This window comes from Bubalus kerabau, chromosome 3 (genome assembly GCF_029407905.1).
Source record: "Bubalus kerabau isolate K-KA32 ecotype Philippines breed swamp buffalo chromosome 3, PCC_UOA_SB_1v2, whole genome shotgun sequence".
Classification (NCBI taxonomy): Eukaryota; Metazoa; Chordata; class Mammalia; order Artiodactyla; family Bovidae; genus Bubalus; species Bubalus kerabau.
Window position 1 is genome coordinate 95,230,506 of NC_073626.1, and position 12,139 is coordinate 95,242,644.

The 12,139-nt window shown below is 40.3% G+C and overlaps 1 pseudogene; it reads right to left on the reverse strand.

The window, feature by feature from the left end:
* Positions 1-1,577: 1,577 nt before the first annotated feature.
* Positions 1,578-2,688, reverse strand: LOC129647281 (lysocardiolipin acyltransferase 1-like; annotated as a pseudogene).
* Positions 2,689-12,139: the final 9,451 nt, after the last annotated feature.

Sequence of the window (12,139 nt, forward strand, 5' to 3'; positions counted from 1 at the left end):
GAATCTTCCAGACCTAGAGATCGAACCCACGTCTCCTGCATCGCAGGTGGATTCTTTATCACTGAGACATAAGGGAAGCCGTGGGGTGGAAGTCATTGTTCAGTAAAAATGTGATGTAATTAATGAGAAGGTATTCTTGCCAAGAGTACACAAAACAAGAAACAGCATTTTAGACTGGTTCACGGTAGGAATAAGTGGACAGGTTTGCTTAAGAGCTAAAGGCTTTTTAACTGCCCCATATTTTCTGCTGCTTTGACTCGCATTCCCATTATGATTAAAAAAGAAAAGTAGTTGCAGGACTCCAGTGGAGTAGAAACAATGCCCACAGGTTTCTTTGCCTCAGAAGGAGCTGGTGCTTTTGGTTTGCTGGATTTTCCATCACCTCAAATGGCTGTTTGCCTAAAAATTACTATTGGTCAAAAGTGGGTTTCAATTTTACTAATGGAAGAAGTCTGGAACTAAGAGATCTCTCACTGTCATAAAAAAGGGCTCCACTTTGGTTTTAAGAATAAAATTTGTCAAAGCTATAAGAATAATATAAGTTAAACCATGGGGCCTATTCTGCAAGTATGTTATTATTGCTGTTTTAATGGCAGAAATTAGACACCCAGGCATGTATAGAAAATACAATGACCTTAGTTTTTTGTGGCAGATTTTAAATATTTCAACTAAGACGCAACTGCAAAAGAGAGTTTCTGATGTCAGTACCAGAACATTCTTCTATGCTTTCCTTTAAAAAGGTAGTGGCTTGATAAATACTGTTTTTAATGCAAAAAAGCAACACCTGACAACAGGCTGTAAAGAAACTAGCACTAAGCAGGCAGAATTATGCAGAAACAAAGAACTAAACTGTATGAATTCCTAGCTTGAAAAATTCAAATTAAAGTTTCTGAGTGGAGAGCCGGTGGTTGCTCTTTGTGTCTCATCTAGGTTTTATTTTCCTAGGTTTATTTTCCTCATGACCCAGGTGGTCTTCTGACATCTAGCTAGCTCAGTGCAAGGCTAGATGCAAAGATTTTATGAACAATGAAGGGCTTCCTATCAGAATTTTGTTCAGCTTAAAGACAAAGTGTTTCTCTTTTTTGGTATTAAGGCAGAATGCAAGGTTTTGAGTGGCATAGACAGGAATGTGGGGACAGTACCAAGAGGAGTTAAGAGGAAGGGCCTTCACCTCCATGGTTAAGTGCCAGCACTTGATCTGGCCAGTGCATAGGAGCCCCAAATCGGCCTCTTGTCTGGGAGTTGTTGGGAAGTATGATTGGGCCTTTGACACAGTCTTGTGTGTACCATGTCTGCTAACAGCCTGATGATTGTTTACTAATATTCTGACTTGTATTACTTCACAGTGATTGCTCCCTGCTACAGTGTTGAAATTACATTCAGAGATGTAAAAAAAAAAAAAAATACTATGTATATAGCAATATTTTCCCACTAAATTAAGGGAAAATATTTGCAACAAATAACAATAGTAGTTAGAAATATTTGACATAGTTGTGCAAAAATGCATATCCGTTTACAAAGTCTTAAAACATTTCCAAAATGTCCCTAAGCTTTTACAGTGAACCTTAGAATCTTACTCATTTTTCTTTGCCACTTAAACGTGGCTGTTTTTCTAAAAAATGGTAACATGCAAGTCTGATGACCTCCAGTCCATCAAATATTCTCTCCTGCAGCACAGAGGTGATGATTATAAAATATCACTGGACAAACTGTACAAATAGATGAGCAGGTAATTGCAGGACTGAGCAGGGTCCAGTACAGTAAGAGAACAATTTGACCACAAGGACTCTGGGCTCGGGCTTGCAAGCTGGAATGGCAGTCTGTCTCATAAAGTTAAATGTCTTTTCTCCTCAATAGAAGGAGCACAGCTTCTCTTCTTTCTCCTCTCACCATTTTTGGCACCAGAGCTGGAGGTCCTCCTTGGACGTGGGGAGGGTATCCATTGGGTATCAGTGGACGTGGAAGTGGATTTCCTTGAGAAAGTCCCTGAGGAGGAGGTGCCTCTCTGAGGAATGTTGTGAGACTGTGTCACCTTGATGTCATGGGCAGCATGCAGGCTCTTAGATGGTCTACTACAAAAGTAAAGCTGTAGCTTTTGGATATAAGACATATTCATATTTCTGAAGTCCATTCTTTTCAACAAATTTATTATTTCAAGCCATGCTATTTTCTATGAGATCAGTCCCTTCTGGGAATATGAGGAGCTGAAGTGGTTCACCGATATCACAAAAATAATCGTGTCTTAAAATAACTCTTGTCATCCTTCCATTTCCTCTGAATGAAGATATAGGCACCAGCCTGCATGGCCCAACCAAATCCAGGGACGCATTTGAGACTGGCTTTGAGGTAAATTTTCTCTAATCTGAAATAGCTATATCTCATCAGATAATTCCACAGGAATATCCAGTCCACTCTTGCCCAGTGATTCATGATGATAAAACGTCTTTCTCCAGGAACAAATGCATTACCTATTATAAAAGTGATTATAACAGGTGATGCATTTAACAAATGCATTACCTCCAGCAATGCCACAGGTAGTGTGAGCCAAGTTGCCACAAGGCAGATCCAGCAATACCACGATGGGTTTATAAACGTCAAAGGTGAAAAAGGATCCAGCATGAAAATGCTTCCAAAAAACCTTCCCCCAAATAGAGTGACTATAAAATAAATCCCTCTCCATGACACCATGATTATTCTGAAGTGAGTCCTTGATCAGACAGATGAATTGTAAACTTCTTCCAGTCTGTGTTTTGCCCTTCAGGCTCTCTGTGGTGCCGTAGGTGATTCTTCCCTTGAAGTGGCTTTCCTCCACTGGGCTTCCTTTACACTAGACTTTGTTGACTTTGATATAATTAAGTTTTCTGTAGTAGCAGAAATCAGAAAACTAGAGGCTTCTGTTAAGGCTGGTGCTGTTATACCTTATTTGACACAACAATTCTCAAAGGGTTTAAAATTCTCCCCAAACTCAGTAACAAAGTACTCCCTACTCTATTATTTTTCCTAAATTAATAAACAGTATCCCTGGGTCTGGAAGATCCCCTGGAGAAGGGCATGGCAACCCACTCCTTATTCTTGCCTGGAGAATCCCGTGGACAGAGGAGCCTGGCAGGCTATAGTCCATAGGGTTGCAAAGAGTCAGACATGACTGAAGCAACTTAGCACACATGCACATCTCCACTCGTATAGTTACCAAAAAACCAAAACAAATGAAACACCTTCGTATTCTCTTTACTTGCTCAGCAGGTGCTCCCCTCCTCTAACCCATTATTCTTCACATCCAGTCAATCTTCCATTCTGCCTTCAACATGTGTGATGGACTGTGAACTCTACTTCATCACAGTTAATAACCTGACTTACTCCGTCGCCATCTCTCATGCCATCTCTTGTCTGGAGCATGGAAACTGCCCTTAACTGGTCTCTTCCTTACATTCTATCTTTGACCCTGTCACTGACAAAGTCCCCTCTTCAGGATATGAAGTTGATCATGTTACTCACCTGATTAAGATCCTCTGTAGGTCCCATTGCCCAAAGGATAGAGACACTCTTTTAGCTGAGAATTCACAATCTGGCCCTAACCTTTCCTGTCTTCTCTCTCAGAAACATCTGCAAAACTCTGGTCTGACCCCGATGAGTGCCCTCTCACTCATCCTAACTTCGCACTGCTTTCTTTTTTGGCTCGAAACCCTTTCTCCCTTTATCCCACAGACAGTTCCCTTCCTTTCTTTCACAGACCACCCCAGCAGAAGCAGCTGTTCCCTTGTATGTGTTCACCCAAGTGTCATGTTCATGTCATGAAAGAAGTCTTTGCCAAACTTAGATAATAAATATTTTTCTTCTTTGTTTCCCTCTAGAAATTTTATTTTTTTAGTTTCCACACTTATTAAATATTTGATTATTGGTAAACAATGTGAACTATGGATTGAAGCTCTTTATTTTTTTTCTTCTTTGTCTTCATCTTTATCATCTTCATACAGAAATATATTTGTTGCCTCATTATTTTAAAAAATCCTTTGTCTATCGAGTTGTCTCTGAACCTTGTCAAAAATCAGTTGTCTAAATATGTATGGATTTATTTCTGGATTCCCTGCTCTCTGATGCCAATACCACACTCCCCAAATTACTGTCATTTAAGAATTTAAGTTTTAACATCCAGTAATTTTAATCCTCCAACTTTTTATTCTTTTTCAAAAATGTTTTGCCCTTTGATTTTCCTTAAAAGTATTAGAATCCACATTTCAATTTCTAAAACAATTTTTTTTTCTTGGATTTTGACTAAGATGGCATTGAGTCTGTATATCTATTTGGAGGGAACCGTTAATAACATCTTAACAGTATTGAGGCTTTCAACTAGTTAAAATATCATTTTTAAAGCTCATTTAAATTTCTCCCAGCAATATTTTGTAGATTTCAGTGTGTACACAGATCTTGCCTGTTTTTTTTTTCTTCAGATTTATCCTTATGTGGTTAAAAGACCATGTAAAAGTGAAAACTAGTTTTCTGAGACATGAGAACTATAGGCTTTACCTTATAGTAAAAGCAAGGAGCCACACTTCAGCACACTACAGACAGTGGTATATAAAATAAGACAGTAGAGTCCTCTGAAAAATGACTGTGGTTCATGTTGATAGAATTGCCAAGAGTAGGCTGGATGGGTGGTGGCAGGCTTATGATTGGAATCAGTCTTCTTAAGGATTTACAATAAAACTGGTCAAAAGTGAATAAAGTCTAGGAATCTGTTGTGCATGGACTGTTAATTTTTTTTTTTTTTTTTTTTTTTAGTGATAACGTTAAAACTTTTAGGCTGGTCTGAAATGACTCCTCATGTCTCCTTGACACTTTCAGATAGATAGACTGTTTATTTCAGTATCATAGAGTTTAACAGATGAGATGAGATAGCTACTTTATTCTATTGCTAATTAACACCAGGTCAGGTTCTGTTCAATGATAGTGAAACCCCCATGTCTGGCAACCTTTAAAAATTGAATAGCTAATAATCTGTGATGGATGGTGCAGATACTGACCTCCTGAGAGTCAAAGGCTACATGACTGTACAACCTCCAGAGACACCTTAGAGCTCTGTGTACAATTAAATAATAATAATGTTAAATGAGAGTTATTTAACTTTAACAAAGGACACTCCTTGAGTTTATGTCACTATAAGTGGATTTCCTTCTATCCTTGAATCCTTCTAGGCAGGGAAAATATTTGCTATTGAAATGCTTTGCAGCTAAGTCATTTGAGTGGCAGTTGACAGTTCTGAAAGGCTGTGGTCTTGGAAGCTGATGCGTCCCCTACCCATCCTGAATTCCAAATAGAGTTATTTTTAACTCCATTATCAGTGCACATGACTGTCCTTGCTGGGAAAGTGAGCCAAACTGATGTGATGTTTCTGTTGCTGAGGTGAGAGAGAGAGAGGGGCAGCCAGTTGTTTCACATGGTTCTTTAAGGAGTAGACAACACTAAAAAAAGAATCACAATCCAAATAATTCAAGTGTTGATGGGATCATGGTGATGGTATGAAGACCAATTTCAGAAGATGTCTTGACATTCATTTCATAGAGTGCTTTTGAAGACATGTTTAATCCTCCCGACATTTTTATCTCTCTGGAGAACCTCATTCAACTCACACATTATCCCATTTTTCATAAACCACTCAGCTACAGACTTCAAACTTCAGTTCACTCAATTCAACACTTACTGAGTTAGCACGTGCAAAGCATTACATTAGAGCTGGAGGGGATTCCAAGAGAGAGAGAACATAGCCTTTACCTTCTAGGGGATCACAGTCTAATAGGGAAGAGAGATACACACATCAGTAATTTTAAAGCAAGGGAATCTCTGATATGTGTTTCTGCTGTGTTGTGGAAAGAGAGAGGAATCATGGTTGTGTGCAAAGATGTAGAAATAGTACTTTTCTTATATGGATGACTTCTTCAACCTCTTCCTAAGTCTGTTTTTGCTCATCATGTTATGACGAATCATCATGCCAAATATTTGCAGATGCAAGTACAATAATAATTAACTAGCACTGGCTAAGTGAGAAAAAGAAATCTTATACAAAGTAATCTGGAAGTAGGTGCTTACTTCCAGTACAGTCACATAGTATCATTAAGAACTTGGACTCTTTATTTACCTCTCCACTCTACCATCTTCAGTAGTGAGTACAGTCACATAGTATCATTAAGAACTTAGGACTCTTTATTTACCTCTCTGCTCTACCATCTTCAGTAGTGAGTTTTCATCATTTAGCTTGATGCTTCCTGGTTGCAGGAGGACTGCTTCAGCTCTAAGTGTCACTTGCTATGCAATTCACCTAAAGTGAGAAGAAAAGATTTCTCACTCTTATATCAAGGAGAAAAGTCCTGCTCAGGAGAAACCCAGGACAATTTCTCTTATTGAAATTGTCTTAACATATAACTCTTATGTTATTTGCGAGCACTAGATCATGTTTACTTCTTAGCAAAGGGGTAACTCTTAGCTTACTTATCTTTGATCAGTCATACTGCATTTCCTGAATCTGTGGTTGGGTGAGAGTTTTGCTTTCCCTGAGAATGTTAATGGTTGGGTGAGAGTTCTGCTTTCCCTGAGAATGTTACTGCACAAACACAGCTAAGAATATAGAAACCAAAAAGAGGAGGGAAGGAGAGTTAGTTACCAACAGCATCTGCAAGAACACATCTGTTTATCTGAGCACTCAGAGCTTATATTACTGGAAGGGAGATCCCTTCTAGGACCCAAGAGTGAGCTCTTGTCTAACACTCAGAAATGTCTGAGGAGACACACTTACTGACAAAGCAAAAGACTTTATTGGGAAGGGATGCCCAGGTGGAGAGCAGTGGGGTAAGGGAACCCAGGAGGACTGCTCTGCCATGTGGCATTTAGTCTCAGGTTTTATGGTGATGGATTAGTTTCCAAGTTGTCTCTGGCCACTCATCTTACTTTTGCCATATTTGGGTCCTTCCTGGTGTTATGTGCATGACTTAGCCAAGATGGATTCCAATGGAAAGGTTTCTGGGAGGTTGTCAGGATATATTATGAGCTAGTGTCTCCTCCATTTTTTTGGCCCGTCTTTAATGCTTTTGGAAAAGATCCTGTTGCTGGGAGGGATTGGGGGCAGGAGGAGAAGGGGACGACAGAGGATGAGATGGCTGGATGGCATCATGGACTCGATGTACATGAGTTTGGGTGAACTCTGGGAGTTGGTGATGGACAGGGAGGCCTGGCATGCTGCGATTCATGGGGTTGCGAAGAGTTGGACACGACTGAGCGACTGAACTGAACTAATGCTTTTGACTGATGGTGGTTTGTCATTTCCATGTTCCTTATAGGGACCTCCCATAAGGAGGTCTCTTCTGTAACTACTACTTGTTTAGAGTGGGCACTATCCTGGCTAGTAGAGTAGAAGTCTCTCTCTGCCTGATCTAAATCAAGATATTCTATTGGCTTCCACTCTTGTTTAGTGACTAAGTCATGTCTGACACTCTTGGGACCCCATGGGCTGTAATCCACCAGCTTCCTCTAACCATGGAATTTTCCAGACAAGAATACTGGAGTGGATTTCCATTTCCCTCTGCAAGGAATCTTTCCGACCCAGGGATTGAACCCACGTGTCCTGCATTAGCAGGGAGATTCTTTACTTCCAAGCTACCAGGGAAGCCACACTTTAGTAATATCACTTTAGTCTGAAGCTGTTGGAGCCTGATAAACTTTGTGAGCAGTTGAAACAGACAGGATCCAAACCAGAGGCCTAATAAGATACCCAGAAATGGCAGGAGCCAAGGGAGGAAGGAGAGAAAGTGCCAAGTGCCTGTCGTGACCAAATCTTGGTTTTTTTGTGGCCCTTAATACCTTCTTGGACCTGGTCAGACTGGTTATAATAAAAAGCAATATTCTTCCTTCAGATAGACAGGTGCTCCCCTGTCCTAAGGTCAGTATAGGGCCTGGTGATTTTGTAGGATCATAGTGGCTAAGTAATCTTGGGATTGTAGACATCAGAGGGTCCTTGCAGTCTTTTTGTGGTTACAGCAGTGTCACTAGAAAGCTGCTGAAACTTACGTAGAGAGGTCCCTTTGATGGCAGCTCCTGCCAAACCTTGAGGTTAATCCCAGGGCCAGAAACAAGAGGGTAAGCACCACTACGCAGTATATCCTCTGGTGGTGATACACTGATTGAGGCAAGGAGGCATTACTCCAGGCCAGATTTGTGTCAAGTGTGACTTACCCTAGAGAGCAGGTCCCTGACCAAAAAGGGGAAGAGGTAAGTAAGCTGTATTCCTGCATATGAGGCAGACACCATGACTGGGTTCAAGCTGGGTGACAAAATGGTTTTGCCAAATGGGGATAGAACTTCTCTCTTACAAGTGGAACACAGCATAACAGAACGGGGCAGACCTTCAGTATCTGGGTGAAATTTGTCACCCTGCTTGCCCCAAAGCCAGGAGCAATAAGAGTGTTTGGAAAGGGACTCAAGTGCTGAGCGGCATCTTGGTATGTGTCCTCAAGGTAGAGAGCATTATATGTGGATTGCCACCATAGGGCTTGGTTCTCAGGGATGAGGACCCCTACAAGGGAATAATAACAGTCAAAGGTGCCCATCTGATTTAGAAATCAGGATGATTTAGAAATCGGGACATGTTGGTTATACCGAACAGAGCATGGATTTTTAAGACTGGATGATGGCATCTAAGGAGGGCCTCAAACCTAGGGATAGGTATAGTGTGTCTTTTTTTTTTTTTTTACTTCTAATTTCTAGGCTTTGGGCTAAATCATATTACTGCAGAGCAATTGCTGGATCCTGGTTTTTCCTGTTAGTTCCAATGCTGAAGGTTACTGTACATTGTGAACTGTCCAGTTCTTCCACAGACTCTCCTGTTGGAGACACTCCTGTTTTTTTTGAAGAAAATAGGGAACACCACTCAGGGGATGTTGGTCAAGAGAGAAATTAAGGATTCAAGTGGCATTACAGATGTCACTGGGGGGGTAAATATAGCCAAGTGTTGCTGGTTCCAGGGCATAAAGCTATTTTCCCCTTTTATCTGAAAGGCTATGCCGTGACCAAGATGGGTGCATGGTGTGATAGCATACATCTGGAAGAGTGGCCCTAGACATAGTTTAACTAGGGCTCTTTTAAGAATCTGGTTGGCATGCTCTACCTTCCCTAAAGTTTGGGGCCAGCAGGATGTTGTTATTGTTCAATCATTCAGTCATGTCCGCTGACTCTTTGCCACCCCATGAACTTCCCTGCCCTTCCCTATTTCCCAGAGTTTGCTCAGATTCATGTCCATTGAGTCGATGGTGCCATCCAACCATCTTATACTGTGTTGCCCCTTTTCCCCTGTGTCCTCAATCATTCCCAGCATCAGGTCTTTTCCAGTGAGTCAGCTCTTTGCATCAGGTAGCCAGAGTATTGAAGCTTCAGCATCAGTCCTTCCAATGAATATTCAAAGTTGATTTCCTTTAGGATTAACTGTTTGACCTACTTTCAGTCCAGAGGACTCTCAAGAGTCTTCTTCAGTACCACAGTTCAAAAGCATTAATTCTTCGGTGCTCAGCCTTCTTTATGGTCCAACTCGCACATCCATACGTGACCACTGGAAAAACCGTAGCTTTGACTATATGGACCTTTGTTGGCAAAGACATGTCTTTGCTTTTAATACACTGTCTAGGTTTGTCATAGTTTTTCTTCCAAGGAGCAAGTGTCTTTTAATTTCATGGTTGCAGTCACTATCCACAGTGATTTTGGAGCGAGCCCAAGAAAATAGTCTGCTGCTGTTTCCATTTTATCCCCATCTATTTGCCATGAAGTGATGGGACCAAATGCCATGATCTTAGTTTTTTGACTGTTGAGTTTAAGCCAGGTTTTTCACTCACCTCTTTCACCTTCATCAGAGGCTCTTTAGTTCCTTTTGGCTTTCTGCAATGAAACTGGTATCATCTGCATGTCAGAGATTATTGATACTTCTTCCAGCAGTCTTAATTCCAGTTTATGAGTCATCCAGCCTGGCCTTTTGCATGATGTAATCTGCATGTAAGTTAAATAAGCAGGGTGACAATATACAGCCCTGATGCATTCCTTTCCCAATTTTGAACCAGTCCATTGTTCCATGTCCAGTTCTTTTTTTTTTTTAATTTTATTTTATTTTTAAACTTTACATAATTGTATTAGTTTTGCCAAATATCAAAATGAATCTGCCACAGGTATACATGTGTTCCCCACCCTGAACCCTCCTCCCTCCTCCCTCCCCATACCATCCCTCTGGGTCGTCCCAGTGCACTAGCCCCAAGCATCCAGTATCGTGCATCGAACCTGGACTGGCAACTCATTTCATACATGATATTTTACATGTTTCAATGCCATTCTCCCAAATCTTCCCACCCTCTCCCTCTCCCACAGAGTCCATAAGACTGTTCTATACATCAGTGTCTCTTTTGCTGTCTCGTACACAGGGTTATTGTTACCGTCTTTCTAATTTCTATATATATGCGTTAGTATACTGTATTGGTGTTTTTCTTTCTGGCTTACTTCACTCTGTATAATAGGCTCCAGTTTCATCCACCTCATTAGAACTGATTCAAATGTATTCTTTTTAATGGCTGAGTAATACTCCATTGTGTATATGTACCATAGCTTTCTTATCCATTCACCTGCTGATGGGCATCTAGGTTGCTTCCATGTCCTGGCTATTATAAACAGTGCTGCGATGAACATTGGGGTACACGTGTCTCTTTTCCTTCTGGTTTCCTCAGTGTGTATGCCCAGCAGTGGGATTGCTGGATCATAAGGCAGTTCTATTTCCAGTTTTTTAAGGAATCTCCACACTGTTCTCCATAGTGGCTATACTAGTTTGCATTCCCACCAACAGTGGAAGAGGGTTCCCTCTTCTCCACACCCTCTCCAGCATTTATTGCTTGTAGACTTTTGGATCGCAGCCATTCTGACTGGCGTGAAATGGTACCTCATAGTGGTTTTGATTTGCATTTCTCTGATAATGAGTGATGTTGAGCATCTTTTCATGTGTTTGTTAGCCATCTGTATGTCTTCTTTGGAGAAATGTCTATTTAGTTCTTTGGCCCATTTTTTGATTGGGTCATTTATTTTTCTGGAGTTGAGTGTAGGAGTTGCTTGTATATTCTCGAGATTAGTTGTTTGTCAGTTGCTTCATTTGCTATTATCTTCTCCCATTCTGAAGGCTGTCTTTTCACCTTGCTAATAGTTTCCTTTGATGTGCAGAAGCTGTTAAGGTTAATTAGGTCCCATTTGTTTATTTTTGCTTTTATTTCCAATATTCTGGGAGGTGGGTCATAGAGGATCCTGCTGTGATGTATGTCAGAGAGTGTTTTGCCTATGTTCTCCTCTAGGAGTTTTATAGTTTCTGGTCTTACGTTTAGATCTTTAATCCATCTTGAGTTTATTTTTGTGTATGGTGTTAGCAAGTGTTCTAGTTTCATTCTTTTACAAGTGGATGACCAGTTTTCCCAGCACCACTTGTTAAAGAGATTGTCTTTAATCCATTGTATATTCTTGCCTCCTTTGTCCAAGATAAGGTGTCCATATGTGCATGGATTTATCTCTGGGCTTTCTATTTTGTTCCATTGATCTATATGTCTGTCTTTGTGCCATTACCATACTGTCTTGATAACTGTGGCTTTGTAGTAGAGCCTAAAGTCAGGTAGGTTGATTCCTCCAGTTCCATTCTTCTTTCTCAAGATCGCTTTGGCTATTCGAGGTTTTTTGTATTTCCATACAAATTGTGAAATTATTTGTTCTAGCTCTGTGAAGAATACTGTTGGTAGCTTGATAGGGATTGCATTGAATCTATAAGTTGCTTTGGGTAGTATACTCATTTTCACTATATTGATTCTTCCAATCCATGAACATGGTATATTTCTCCATCTGTTAGTGTCCTCTTTGATTTCTTTCACCAGTGTTTTATAGTTTTCTATATATAGGTCTTTAGTTTCTTTAGGTAGATATATTCCTAAGTATTTTATTCTTTCCGTTGCAATGGTGAATGGAATTGTTTCCTTAATTTCTCTTTCTGTTTTCTCATTATTAATGTATAGGAATGCAAGGGATTTCTGGGTGTTGATTTTATATCCTGCAACTTTACTATAGTCATTGATTAGTTCTAGTAATTTTC